This window comes from Muntiacus reevesi, chromosome 10, assembly GCF_963930625.1.
Source record: "Muntiacus reevesi chromosome 10, mMunRee1.1, whole genome shotgun sequence".
NCBI classification, from domain to species: Eukaryota; Metazoa; Chordata; class Mammalia; order Artiodactyla; family Cervidae; genus Muntiacus; species Muntiacus reevesi.
Window position 1 is genome coordinate 9767720 of NC_089258.1, and position 14499 is coordinate 9782218.

Genomic DNA, 14499 nt, shown 5'->3' on the forward strand with positions numbered 1-14499 from the left:
CTGGGCAGGACACCGTTGGCGACACGCTGCAGCCAAGTTCCTGGGACTCGAGGAACTTTATGGCCGTGGGTGATCGTGTCGGGGACCGAGCCACCCCAAGACTGCGACACGGGTTGGCGGTCCCCCCAACCCCTCTCCCCCAGGCAGTCCTCTTCATTTTGCTGTATTCTTGGCCCCTTTGGTGGCTCAGACGGTAAAGGATCCGTCTGCAATGCGGGAGACCTGGGTTCGATCCCCGGGTTGAGAAGATTCCCTGGAGAAGGAAATGGCAACCCACTCCAGTATTTTTGCCTGGAGAATCCCCATGGACAGAAGAGCCTGGCGGACTACAGTCCATGGGGTTGCAAAGAGTCAGGCAAGACTGAGCAAATAAGCACACCTGGCCCATTGGGAGATTTAGGACCAGTTGGAATGTTTGGAAAAATGGATGAGGAAACATCTATTTAAATTGTTAAATTAATCTTGTGTGTCTGGATTTGTGCTTAAATACTGAAATACTGAATCCCAGTTAGTCTTGGGCCATGTCAAAAGCAGCAACTGTAATCCCCGGTTTTGCGAGAGAAACTGAGTGGTTCAGTGGTTAGTCCTTGGTCACAGTAGTGGTCTAAGCTGAGATGAGAGCTCCAGTCAAAGGCACTTTCTGTGAACCAAGCTTAGCAATGCCAACTATCCTGGTCAAGTAGGGACTATGTCAGTGGCTCTAATCAACTGAGGAGACATTAGAAGATAGAAGTATCCCCTCACAACCCCAAACTTTAAAAACAACAAAAAACAAAACACAAACTTTCTAGTAGGATGAGGAAAGAATTTTAGAATGACCCAAATTTGCCTAGTGATGAAATTTTAGAAAGGAGGCAAATATTTTTTTCTCCTTTAGAGACATATTTCCATGGGTCATATTATATGTTCACATCTTTGAAAATCAACTATTAAAAACAATCATAAGCAGTCATCTCTAGTTACTGAATTTGGGGAGGATTTGGAACCTTTAAGTCTGACAACTGTGCCCCTAGAAAAGCAGAACATCTTCATCTCTCTAGTTTCTCCATTTGAATGAGAAATAGGAGCTTTAAGAACTCAGCAAGATGCTGCTGAGTCGCTTCAGTCGTGTCCGACTCTGTGCGACCCCATAGACAGCAGCCCACCAGGCTCCGCCGTCCCAGGGATTCTCCAGGCAAGAACACTGGAGTGGGTTGCCATTTCCTTCTCCAATGCACGAAAGTGAAAAGTGAAAGTGAAGTCACTAAGTCGTGCCCAACTCTTTTAGCAACCCAATGGACTGCAGCCTACCAGGCTCCTCCGTCCATGTGATTGTCCAGGCAAGTGTACTGGAGTGGGGTGCCATTGCCTTCTCTGACGATTTGCTCTCCCTGAAAAAGTAACTAGTACAATAACAGGGTTATTGAATAAATGTCAACCTATTGACTATCCCAGCAGTTCTAAGCCTTGGGAGTCAAAGAAGTTGATTAGTACAGAGTTCCCTGGTGGTCTAGTAGTTAGGAGTTGGCACTTTCACTGCCGTTGTCCCAGCTTCAATCCCTGGTGGGCAACTAAACATCCCGCAAGCCATGTGGCCAAAAGAAAAAAAAAGTTGATTGATTAGCAAGAAGTTCTAGCAATCCTCAAAAGAATCCAAGAGGTTAAATAATTTAAGCTATTTTCTGAGGCTTGTTGACAGAAAAATCAACAACTTGAATTCTACTATGTTCAGGCTATTGAGTTAGACACGGGAGTAGTATAAACAGAAGTAAAACATGCTTCCTCCTCTCAAGAAACTTGTTGAGATAAAGTGTAAACTTTGCATGTGTAGGTGGAGGTTTTTTTTTTTTTTTAAAGTATGTTTGCAAGATGCTGGGAATATAAAAAGTGAGTTCTTTACCTACTCAACATCAGAATTTCTTCCCAACAGAATTCCCAACAGAATTCTGATGTTCAGAAATCCCTCTCTCATTCACAGTTGATGTAGCACAGCATCCTCAGCTCCAGAGGTCTGGACTGGTCTAAGGGTAATATTACCCTCTTGCCAGAGATTGGATTAGGATCCTGCACGTTCCCCAGTTCACCTCAGTGAGTTGCAATAGGTTTGAAGGCTGCTTCCAGAAAAATTTTCCAGGAGAACTTTGAGAAGTGATTCACAATTCTTCTGGACATAGTTATTCTTGGGTATGAGGCTTGAAATTGCTACAGTTCTTTTTAAAAAATAATTAATTACTTTTTGGCTGTGCTGGGTCTTTGTTGCTTTGTGAGGCTTTCTCTGGTTGTGGTGAGCAGGGGACTACTCTCGAATTGAGGTGCACGGGCTTCTCATTGCAGTGGCTTTTTTTGTTGCCAGAACTCGAGCTCTAGAGCACAGGGTCCATAGTTGTGGTGAGCAGCATTAGTTTCTCCGCAGCACTTGGAATCTTCCTGCATCAGGGATCAAACCCATGTCTTCTGCATTGGCAGGTGGATTCTTTACCACTGAGCCAACAGGGAAGCCCCCACTACTGTCCTTCTGATACTGGAACAGGAAGTCTACATATAGGGGAAGTCGAAAGAATGGCAGAGAAATGGAACTGGAATCATGGGATTATGTCTACTCTTAAGTTTGTCTTACTTCTAGATCTCCAATTATCTGAGTTAATAAACTTCCTTATAGTTAAAGCCATTTTGATTGGGTTTTCTATTATTTTCTATGAAAGCATCCTAGCTTACACAGGTAGCAGATCCTATCTGACATTTTATGATCTAGTGGGAAAAGTGGACAATCAAATGCCTGGGTAGAGTTATACTTGAGCAACAGAAAACCAGACTCCAGTGACTAAATGAAAAAGAGATCGTTATTATCATGCCATAAGAACTACAGAAGCAGACACTCCAGGGCTGGTGTAGCTATTTGAGAATGTCAGCAAGAAACTAGGCTTCTTGTTTTCTGTCTGTCATTAGTATGTGGCTTTACAGTTGTAAGATGACTCTAAAGGGCCAAGGAAACATAGCAAGGGAGTATGTTTCTTTTGAAAACCTTTACCAAAAGCCCTATCCCTTAGGCATAGGCTTTTGAAGAGAAGATCAGAGAGGGAGGCATGATCAATGATGTTGTGTCCCTATCACTTTTCCCCCTCCTGACCAGTAATCAAGTTTGATTATTCCAATTATCAGGAGAAACTTCAGTCTGAATAGCTGGATTAAATTTTAAGCATTGGCAACAATCATTGCTACATCTGCCATTTTCTATTATGATTGATTATGACAGATACTTAAAGAAGATGAGTTAAAATGCATTTTTGAGCATAAGTTGCAAAAGTTGGCCAGAGCAATGGATGGACAATAGACTAGATGGGAGTAGGGAACAATGGCTAGATAGGAGTAGCTTCTGATATATGTAGAAGGAGGAAAACAAAGAAGTAAAATGGATTTTGTGAAGGTAGGATATCTGTTGTTTTCATTTCTCCTGACTCTCCCAAAGTGATCAATAGACTAAAGCCCCAAGAAGACTTAACAGAAAAGAGATATAGTTTACTACTGTGTAATTTTCCAGTTCAGTTTTTCCTTGATTTATCCATATATAGCATTTAAAATTGACTACATGCATGAGTGCTAAGTTGCTTCAGTCATGTCCAACTCTTTGACACTATAGACTGCCTGCCAGGTTCCCCTGTCCACGGGATTCTCCAGGCAAGAATACTGAAACGGCTTGCCATTCCCTCCTCCAGGGGATCTTCCTAACCCAGGCATAGAACCCCCATCTCTTACATCTCCTGCATTGGCAGGTGGGTTTTTTATTTTTTATTTTTTTTTTTACCACTGGCGCCATCTGAGAAGCCCCTTAAAATCGACTACTTTCTTAAAATTCACTCTCAACTTCTAGGGCACTGTGAAAGTTGAAAGTGGAAGTCACTCAGTCATGTCTGACTCTTTGTGACCCCATGGACTGATGGAATTCTCCAGGCCAGTATACTGGAGTGGGTAGCTGTTCCCTTCTCCAGGGGTCTTCCCAACCCAGGGATCAGACCCAGCTCTCCTGCATTGCAGGCAGATTCTTTACCAGCTGAGCCACAAGGAAGCCCAAGAATACTGGAGTGGGTAGCCTATCCCTTCTCCAGTAGATCTTCGCTGACCCAGGAGTCAATCTGGGGTCTTCTGCATTGCAGGAGGATTCTTTATCAACTGAGCTATCAGGGAATTATCCTAGTTTTCTTAGTAACATTGAAGGCTCTTCTCTTCCTATTCTTATTGTATGTAAAATATCCTACCTATATATTGGTAGGCTTGGATTAGGGACAGAATGGACTCCTTCTGATGAAAACTCTTGAGGATAACTGTATCATTTTCATTATAGATCATTAACATTCTTACTATTGTTCAAAACCAATTAGAATTTTTTTTGAACCATAGTTTACTTTCAGCTAGTGAAATATTAATATTTCCTACTTTGGAGGAAGAAGTATTATAAACAAAACAAAACAAAGCAAAACAGCAACTCAGTTCAGAGCTTCCAGATTGGTGAGATTCAGGGAAAGTAACATGATGGGAGAGCATGAGCACTCTACATCCCTTCCTATATACCTTGCCCTATCCATCTCTTGCATCTGGCTGTTCCTGTGTTGTATCCTTTTACAGTAAACTGATAGTCTAATTACTTTCCTTGCTGTGTACAGATTACACAACAAAGTTCTGGAATAAGCTAGACAGTCCTTGAGAGGTTTGCTGAGTTCCAGTGAAGTTCCTTTAGCAGATTACAAACAAGACTGAAATGTCACTGGAAAAGTGATTTGAATGATATTAGAGATCATCAGTTCCCTGCCTGCCTGCCAAATTCTCACCACCATCCAGACTTGGTGTATGTACTGCTTGCACATGTGGTTTCTTTGAACAATTTTGAACTCACCACACTTCATTTCAGGATATAACACAAAATATTGGTCTGGTAATCAACATTAGCTCAAGGTTGCTACAAGCTGGAGCTGAGCTGTCAGTGGAATGGAGTCTGGAAATCATCAAGAAAGGGGTCGTTGCACTGCTTAAAGACAAGCTAAAGAAGTTTCCAGAACTGATATTCAAATATGTGGAAGTGGCGGGGCGGGGGGGGGGGGGGTAGAAATTGAATGAAGACAGTCAGAAGTTATGAACTTCCAGTTATAAGTACTATTTTAATGTACAACATGCAAAATATAATTAACATTGCTGGATGTTATATATGAAAGCTGTTAACAGAGTAAATCCTAAGAGTTCTCATTGTAAGAAAAACACATTTCCTTTCTTTAATTTTGCACCTATATGAAGTAATGGATGTTCAACTGAACTTCTTATGATCATCACTTCACAACTGATGTATGTAAATCAAATCATTATGCTGTACACCTTAAACTTATACAGTGCTGCATATAATATCTCAAAAATGGAAGAAACCAACCAACCAACAACAACAACAAAAAACACCGAAATATTCAGGAGAGATTCTGAGGAACAGAAGTTGGCAGATTGCCTGGTGTATTTATTTGCAATGCATACTTTGATTTGGAGAATTGGTGCCAGTTGGCAGTAGATCACTTAGATAGTAGTGGGGGAAAAAGAGGTGTGGGCAGAGAGGAGATTCACAACACTAACATATGTGAAAAATCTGCTTTTAAAAAGTGCAAAAATAAATAAATACGAAAGAATACTATGGTGACAGAAGCTGAGGCAGGGATTAAGTGCTAATGTTTTATCTATGAGGTGCATTCTGAGGGCATTGATACCGAGGGAGAGGGAAAGAGGAGGTTTGGTTGGCTTGGTATGTGTGCTGGCTACTGCTTTGTGGGGAGCCTGGAAGAGACACAACTTTGAAACAGCCTACACCACACTGGACAAACTACTCGAAGAAACTGTACCTCAGAGCGGTTTGTGGAGGGAGAAAGGAGAGAGAATTCTCCTCTCTTTCTCTCTTCTTTTGATGTTTTAAGATTTTAATGTTCTTTACCTTTCAACATAAACTTCTGATTGTGTCTAAACAGTAGGGGAAAAGACTCTTCAGGAAAGATCTTCCAGAATTCACAGTATCCCTCTGTTCAAATACTATAAAGAGAACATTCAAGTGAACAAAGGATAAGAGAGTTTAACAGAGAATTTTAGTTCAATGGCTTAACTAAAAAAGAGCCAATCAACCAACCTTCTTTTCTACTCTTTCAAAGGAAAACAAAAGTGAACCTGAGAACTTCTAAATCTTTTTTTAAAAGGGAGGCAGGGTGGAAGAGGAGAGGGCCACAAATGTTGCTAAGATAATACTATAACGCAAGAAGTCAAGGATTCTATCAAATTCTAAAAATCTCTAAACCTATTACCAAGAACCACATTATTGGAAATATAAATGCATAGGATTATAAACTATTTGGTAGTAAAAACAGACTTTGCTGTATAAACATGTAGGATGTCACTTTAATCTCCTGATGAGAATTTAACAGTACAGAGAACAATCTCCAGTTCGCTCTTTAGTCTGGAATTCCTGAACACTCAGGACGCCGTTGGTGTCACCCTGAACTAACAGCTTTGGAACCCAGAAGACCCCACTGCTATCATTTTGTAAAGGATCAAGAATCACGCTCCTAGAGGACACCATCCAGCCCCCACACTGTGTGTTTGTGTGCCTCCAGATACAATTAACTGTAATTTGCATAATTAAGTCCACAATCAAGTCTGAATACTGAGATCCAGCTAGAAAAAGTAGCAGCAAAGGCAACCTAAGCTAGTTTGTTAGAAAAGCAAGAGGAAGATTTCTAAAACACTTCAGTTCAAGTGGGGAATGCCCGGTGACTCAGTGATAAAGAATCTGCCTGCAATGCAGGAGATGTGGGTTTGATCCCTGGGTTGGCAAGATCCCCTGGAGGAGGAAATGGCAACCCAACCCACTCCAGTATTCTTGGCCTGGGAAATCCCTCAGACAGAGGAGCCTGGTGGACTAAGTTCCATGTGATTGCAAAGAGTTGGACACGATTGAAGCAATGATGACATGCATGCAAGTCCCACCAGCTGTGGATATTTTGCTGTTGTTCCTTGAAAAAGAAGAATCTATATCTTCCTGATCCAGAGACAGAACGTTTCTCTTCTCCATTGTCAGGCGGATTCTTTACCACTGAGCCACATGGGAAGCCATAATAACATGTCCAGTCAGGAAAAATGCCATGTTTGTTAAGTTTTTTTGGAGCAATTCCCAAGTTACTTTAAACCTTATACATTATTCAAGGACAGAGTGCATATAGGTTAGGATGTGTTCATCACTGATATATCTCCAAAGAATTTTTCATGGAGGCTACCAACTTCTGAACATCTTCTATCCTGCCACCATTATTCAGAGAAGCCATGATACCTCCCACAGACCCATGCCCTTTCAAGGAGATTATATTGAATTCAAGAGCTTTATCAAGAAATTTTTTATTATAAAGCAGCATCTCCATTGGCATTGCCAATACAGAGGGAAATATTCGTCTTGCTTCTATCCTGGGTTTCACTAGATATACATAGAATCCTTAAGAATTATCAATAACATGATAAATCATTTGAGATTTGATGGAACTAAGCTTCATGGCTGCTCACCACTGTTATTCTTTTTTTGGAAGGGGTGACTTCCTTGACCAGAGATCAGACCCGCACCCCTGTAGTGAAAACATGGTGTCTTAACCACTAGGTTGCCAGGGAAGTCCTTTGCCACTGTTATTCTTTTTCTTTTGCCACTGTTATTCTTGATCTACTCCAAGACCAAGCTGATGCTGTAGAAGCAAAGTAGGGAGCTCTGTTGAATAAAGTACTGTTTCCGGTCTGCACTTTGTATTCCACAATGGAAGGGCACTCTCTGAGGGCAAACCCTAGCAGGATATCTTGAAATATCACCACTGTGACCCCTACAGAGCCAGCATTCTTCTGGGCACCATCAAAAATCACACCAAACTTTTAAACATCAAAATGGTTTATATGGGAAATTTGAGGACATGTCAAAAAGCAGGCACTGCCCCCCCTTGACATCAGGAACAAAGTAAAATTCTGCTCTGGGCCTGATCTCATTTGTGCAGTAATACATGCAGGAGGTGACCTGATTGAGGTTCCAGGGGCTTGCATTCAGAATCTTCCTGTAACTTCTAAGTTTAGAATGGATGACATTCACAGTTCCCAAACTTCAAGGCTTCTGGGGCCTTAGCTGACCAAGTTCTTGTCATCAAATGGCTGGCACACCTTCCTACTTTCAGGTCAATCGGGTTTAAGGGGACAGCATGGAACTGGCTCAACCAACCCTCCTCTTTGCACAAAAATCATTGTCTGCAATGGCTAACAATTTCTGCACAAGATTCTATATGTTATTAATAATCTTAGCTAAAGCTGATAGTCCGTAGCTCATTTCAAGAACATGAATGCCAGCTCCTTTGTGGCCTAATAATTCTTTCTATATCTCTAACAACACACAGCTCAGTAGCTTGGTGGCCTGAGCTGAAATTGACCACCTACCTCCAGGTGTCTTCAGGTAGCGGCATGGGTGGAGTTGGCCAGAGAGGATCTATCAGTGGGCAGTGAGCATCTCTCTTCTATTTTCTTTTGGTCAGAGGTTTCCCTGCTGGGCATGTGAGAGTTGGACTGTAAAGAAAGCTGAGCGCCGAAGAATTGATGCTTTTGAACTGTGGTGTTGGAGAAGACTCTTGAGAGTCCCTTGGACTGCAAGGAGATCCAACCAGTCAATCCTAAAGGAAATCAGTCCTAAATATTCATTGGAAGGACTGATGCTGAAGCTGAAACTCCAATACTTTGGCGACCTGATGGGAAGACCCGACTCATTTGAAAAGACCCTGATGCTGGGAAAGACTGAAGGCAGGAGAAGGGGACGACAGAGGATGAGATGGCTAGATGGCATCACCGACGCGATAGACGTGAGTTTGTGTAGGCTTTGGGAGTTGGTGATGGATGGGGAAGCCTGGCATGCTGCAGTTCACGGAGTTGCAAAGAGTCGGACATAATTGAGTCACTGAACTGAACTGAACTTCCCTACTGGTAGTTAACTCCACTAGCATTTCAGATTGCATCACCCAGCGTTTCAGTGACTGTTAGGGAAGGCAGATCCACTGCTTGTAAGGTGTGGTATTTTATCAGTCTGAAAGTGAAAGAGAAAGCCAGAAACTCGGGGCACGTTGCTAGTTGCTCTGTATGTTCAGTGGCAGCCTTGAGATAGGGCCTGGCACTCTCCTAGAAAATGACTGATTTATGCCCCAAGTGGCATCGCTGTGAAGGCCCAAGTGACACTGGTTGCAGCAGTGGCAGCTGCGGTGGAGCAGGAAGCTCTCACCCACACTTTGTGGCTCTCCTCCCTGAAATTAGCAATGCTGTCTGTACGAGAAAAGCCCCTTAATGCAACAACACGGATGGACTTGGACAAACTACGCTTAGTGGAATAAGCCAGACAAAGACAAATACTGTGTGATATCGCTAACACATGGAATCTAAAAAATTCAACAAACTAGTGAATATAACAGAAGTAGACTCATAGAGCACAAACTAGTGGTTAGGAGTGGGAAGAGGGAAAGGGGGAGAGGAAAGACTGGGATAGTGGATTAAGAGGTACAAACTACTATGTGTAAAATAAATAGGCTACTGGGATATATACTATACACACAGGGAATGTAGCAAATATTTTATAATAACTATAGAGTATAACTAAAAATTGTAACTATGTTGTACACTTGCAACTTACATAATATTGTACATCAACTATGTCTCAATAAAAATTAATTTAAAAGCTTTTTCATTTGATGGGCTGCATATAATAGCAAGTGATCAGCTAATTAATTTAAGGAAAGTTAATTTTTAAAAAAGTCACAAATGGAACTTCCCTGGTGATCAAGTGGCTAAGACTCTGCACTCCCAATGCAGGGGGCCTGGGTTCAATACCTGGTCAGGGAACTAGATTCCACAACTAAGAATTGACATAACTCAACTAAAGATCCTATGTGCAACAGCTTAGATCTGGTGCAGCCAAATAAAAATAAATATAACAAAAAATGAGGAAGTTGTGAAAAATCTCTCGGGATGGACGGGAAGGCTGGGGAACGTGTTTGTAAACAGAAATCAGGCAGTTCTAGAATATTGAGAGCAGAAACCACCCAAGGTTCTACTGATGCTGCTGAAAAAATATGATAATTTTACCTTGTTTCCATTATTTTGTTCAAGGTACAAATCCCTAGGACAAAGTGCATTGTTGGGCAAGTCTGGGTCAAATGCCTACACTTTTGGGTGATAAGGCATCTCAAATGACCAAGATTTTTATCTCATGAAGTCTATATACAACTGGGAGAGAAAAAAATATGAAAAGAAACCCGGGTTCTATTAGAAAAAAAAAAAAAAAAACTGATGCTGTATTATTTATCAAAATTCACCCTTATGGCTGTTCAGCATCAAAAACAATTTTATTCCCATACATATACCTTCAAAAATACTCCTGCCTAATAGAATGCAGCTATTCCTCATTAGGTAAAAAAAATTCTCACTCCTTCTTCAGGAGATAATTCAATGTCTCATGACTTACTGCATCAAAATCTATGTCAAGGACGTCTAAGTGAAATAAATTTTTGCTCTAGCTCCAGCTCAGCTGTCTTAGATCAAATCCCTAGAAGCAGAGCCCAAACCAGGGATTCTTGCGCCAGGGATCTACTGGGGAATTGCTCTCAGATAAAGGGAGAGAGGGCAGCCAGATAAGGCAGGGAATCAGTCAAGCCATGATGTGGTCTCAGTCTGATTCCGCAGAGTTCTAAACTCCAAACTGTACAGAGATTTGGTGCCAGTTTGAAACACAGGTATGAATAAATGATCTAGATTAAAAAGGTCACATGATCTTACCAAATAAAGGCTCTAACCCAACTGGGGCCACCTCCACCTGGAACATATGTAGGTAAGGTAGTGTTAGCCTGACCTTTTCTGCTTTTAAGAGATTTCTAGAGGTCCCAAATTCCGTTATACCCTCTTCCTTGTAAGTTTGAATTCCCATTGACTTTAGAAGAAACACATAAACTTGCCAAGTAAAAGTAGGTTGATCTCTTCCAGTTTAAAATGATCTAATTCAAGGTAGATAATTATTCAGTTCAAGATCAGACCTTTAAGGCTGTTTTCACTAAAAGCTCTTGACCTCCACTTTCCCAAGACTTTTCGAGGTCTGACTGCAGAAGGTTTAGGTTTTCTGATAATAAAGTGAAAGGCCTTGTCAGTAAACTCTGACCTCTGAAGCGCAGTCTGTCTGGTGTCTTAATTTTGGCATCTACTCTCCCTATGGTTACCACTGACTAACCAAACCTAGTGTAACTGGTGGTCTGGTTTCTCCAGCACTCAGCTCAGTAGTTTTCCTTGACCAACTTGATCTCATTTGGCTTTCACTGGTATTGACAATCCTTTGAGATTCTGCTCTGTCTCCAACCAGTCCCTGGCTGAGCTGTCTACCACATAGCTCCCGCTATGCAGTAACTGTCCCCCTTTGTCATGGTGGCCCTAAGGAAAGCCCCTTAGCACTTAACTGGTGTTCCTTTTATGCCACATACGAAGCAAAGGGAATTCTGAGAGAACGAGAAATCTCAGGTTCTCTCTGCCAAACGTGATATGCCTTCATTCTGCTGTGCTTTACAAGTTTATGTGGTCATAGGAACACTTAGCAGGGTTCCAGACAGAAGTCAGTCTTGTTTGGCAACTTAACCTATCTGAAATTTCTGCTCTCACTTGCCCTGCCCCAGGCTGAACCCTAGGGAGGTCTTGGAGGGACCTAGCTGGCACTTTCTACTCTTCTTTCTGCCAAATCTGCCTCATTACTATCAAAATCAGTTATCCTCTGGTCTGAGAAGCAGGTATTCTATGCTTTCCCTCCCTACTATATATACCCTTTCTTCTTACTAGGTAAACAAGGTGGCCCTTCCTTTCCAATGAAGCCTGTCTTTAATGGTAGCAAGACGTCAGGGTAAAAAGGAGCCCAGGGAATAAGATATCCAACAGGGGGAAATGGGGAATTCCCTGGCAGCCCAGTGGTTAGGACTCTGAGCTTCCAGTGCTTAAGGGTGCAGGTTTAGTCCCTTGTCAGGAAACTAAGAGCCCGCCTGAGTGCCTAGGGGAAAAAAGGCGGGGGGGGGGGGGGGGGGGGAAGAGGTGGAGGGGGAAACGTTTAAGGTTTTGAAAAGTGTGGTTTTGGTGACTAAACCTTTATTCCTAATTACAGGTTCTTGGGTTATAGGCTTGAGTTTGGGGGAGCAGGGACAAATAGCGGGGAGAGGTATAGAGAGGGAGGTTAGGAAATTCTTACTGGTCCTGGACAAAGTGAGGTGAACAGAAAGGTTTGAGGTCACAGGGTAGCTAGTGTATCATTTTACCCAAACACTGCTGCTAGTGCATGTTGTTCAGTTAGCAAACAGGGAAGCCCAGTCCCACAAAATGTTTGCATTTTACATTTTCCAATGTGTACTTACACATTCAACCACCTTGATTCAGATTAGCTCCCCATTCTAAATACAAACATATACATGTCTGGGCTTTACTTTTCCAGGTATCCATTTCTCACAAGTCAAATGACTGAAGTACTGAGGTCTGGCTTGGGTAAATGTTAATCTGTGTATACATGCCCCATTTCTTAAATATAAGGATCAGAGGGCATACAGCACACTGTAATTTCCCTCGTTTGACGTTTTAAGCAGCATGCTTGTTAATGTATATACATTCATGTGCATGAATGGATGTTGGTTTCTGCTTCTTAAACACATACAGTACTATGAAGCTTCTAGCTCCATTATGCTTAGTTTTTACATTTATGTTGTAATTATTGGTCTCTCCAAGTGTCTTCGCTAACAACCACTGCCTCTTCAGGAGCTACAATGTACACCTCAGGAATTAAATATTTGATAAATTAGTAAGAAGATACAGAAACTTATGGTTCACTTGAGGAACTTGTTATGCAGATTCCTGGCACCTCTCTATAGAACAGGTGGTTCAGAAGAGCTCTAGTGTGATCCAAAAATTTTATTTAACAAGTACTGTTGATTTTGATGGTGGCCCTAGAACAGCTTGAGGAACATTGCAATATCGCTTCCTGAGTTCAGTGCCTCCATAACAAATTAGGCTGGGACTTTCTTGGCAGTCCAGTGGTTAACACTCTGGGCTTCCACTGCCAGGGACGTTGAGTTCAGATCCCTTATTGGGAACTATGATCCTGCCTAGAGCGTGGCACAGCCATAAAAAGAAAAAAAAAGTGGGGGTAAGTTTTCACTTCAAATTTGCCAACAATGGGCAAACTTAAATAACTTAAGGCTACTTCAATTTACACTCAACCCATCAAGACCGAATCTTTTATGTGGAACAGTAATCCCCTTCAGAGTACCAACAATCTAAGGTGTTTTACATTTTAAGACAATCATTGATATGGTTAAGAGAAAAACTGTTGATTTTCCTAAGATTCTGTGTATTCCAGTGGTTAGACTTAAGAGTAACTGTTGGTTCATTCAACAAATCTTAAAGTACTGTGCATAGACTCATTATGGAAACTATTAACATTTGAATAGCAGGTAAAATTTTTAAATGCCTTCTCACTCCTGAAAATACTTCTGTGCAACCTGGTTTACAACATTATTGTTGGCATATTGATAATTTACAAAGTTAAGCTAAAACCACTTTTGAAAACTATTTAAGTTTTAAAAGTTCAATGCATCAGCTTATACAACTGGTTTACTGTTCCATTTTATTCAGTACCTCTTTCAAGCTTGAAAATTTTCTAACTGCCAGCGTTCAAACACCGTTTGAACGGTTAAGAATGGAAATGACAATTCAACCTATTTTTTAGTAGGTTGTGTTCAAAGTCTTGACTTTTCCTCAAAGGCAAAAATAGGAACACTTTCACCGGTCTATTTACATAATCAATTTCTGAATGACAAGTGAAAACTCTGAAAGCCTGTATTCTCTCCAGGGATACTTTCAATCCAAGCTTGAAAATGAAAGTGAAGTCGCTCAGCCGTGTCCTTGGCACAGGACTCTTTGCAACCCCAAGGACTGTAGCCTACCAAGCTTCTCCATCCATGGGATTTTCCAGGCAAGAGTACTGGAGTGGGCTGCCATTTCCCTCTCCAGGGGAATCTTTCCGAACCAGGGATTGAACAGAGGTCTCCCTCATTGTAGGCAGACGCTCTTTTTACCATCTGAGCTACTCATGCTTAAAATACAGAAGCAGAAAGCTAACCAACATCCAGGTGGCAATTCAGACTAATTTCATCTTTGAGGAGACCTTGTCACAGGCAGCATTAAGTAATGTTGTGATACCACTGTCACTTACCAAAACACTCATTCCCCCTCCTTGAACTAAGAGGGCGATCACTAAAATACTAAACACCTTCGCGTGTACTACTCACACGTTATTTCAGAAAATTCAGCTCACTTCAGCTTATCATATACATTTTTTCTAAACTTAGAATTGCATCCATGAATTCTTTCCCACATAATTGCTGCATTGTTCTCAGGCTTTCTAGATAAGTTGGAGGTTAACCAGTAGCA

General features: G+C 41.5%; 1 pseudogene; it reads right to left on the reverse strand.

The window, feature by feature from the left end:
* Window positions 1-7229: 7229 nt before the first annotated feature.
* Window positions 7230-14293, reverse strand: LOC136176855 (phosphoserine aminotransferase-like; annotated as a pseudogene).
* Window positions 14294-14499: the final 206 nt, after the last annotated feature.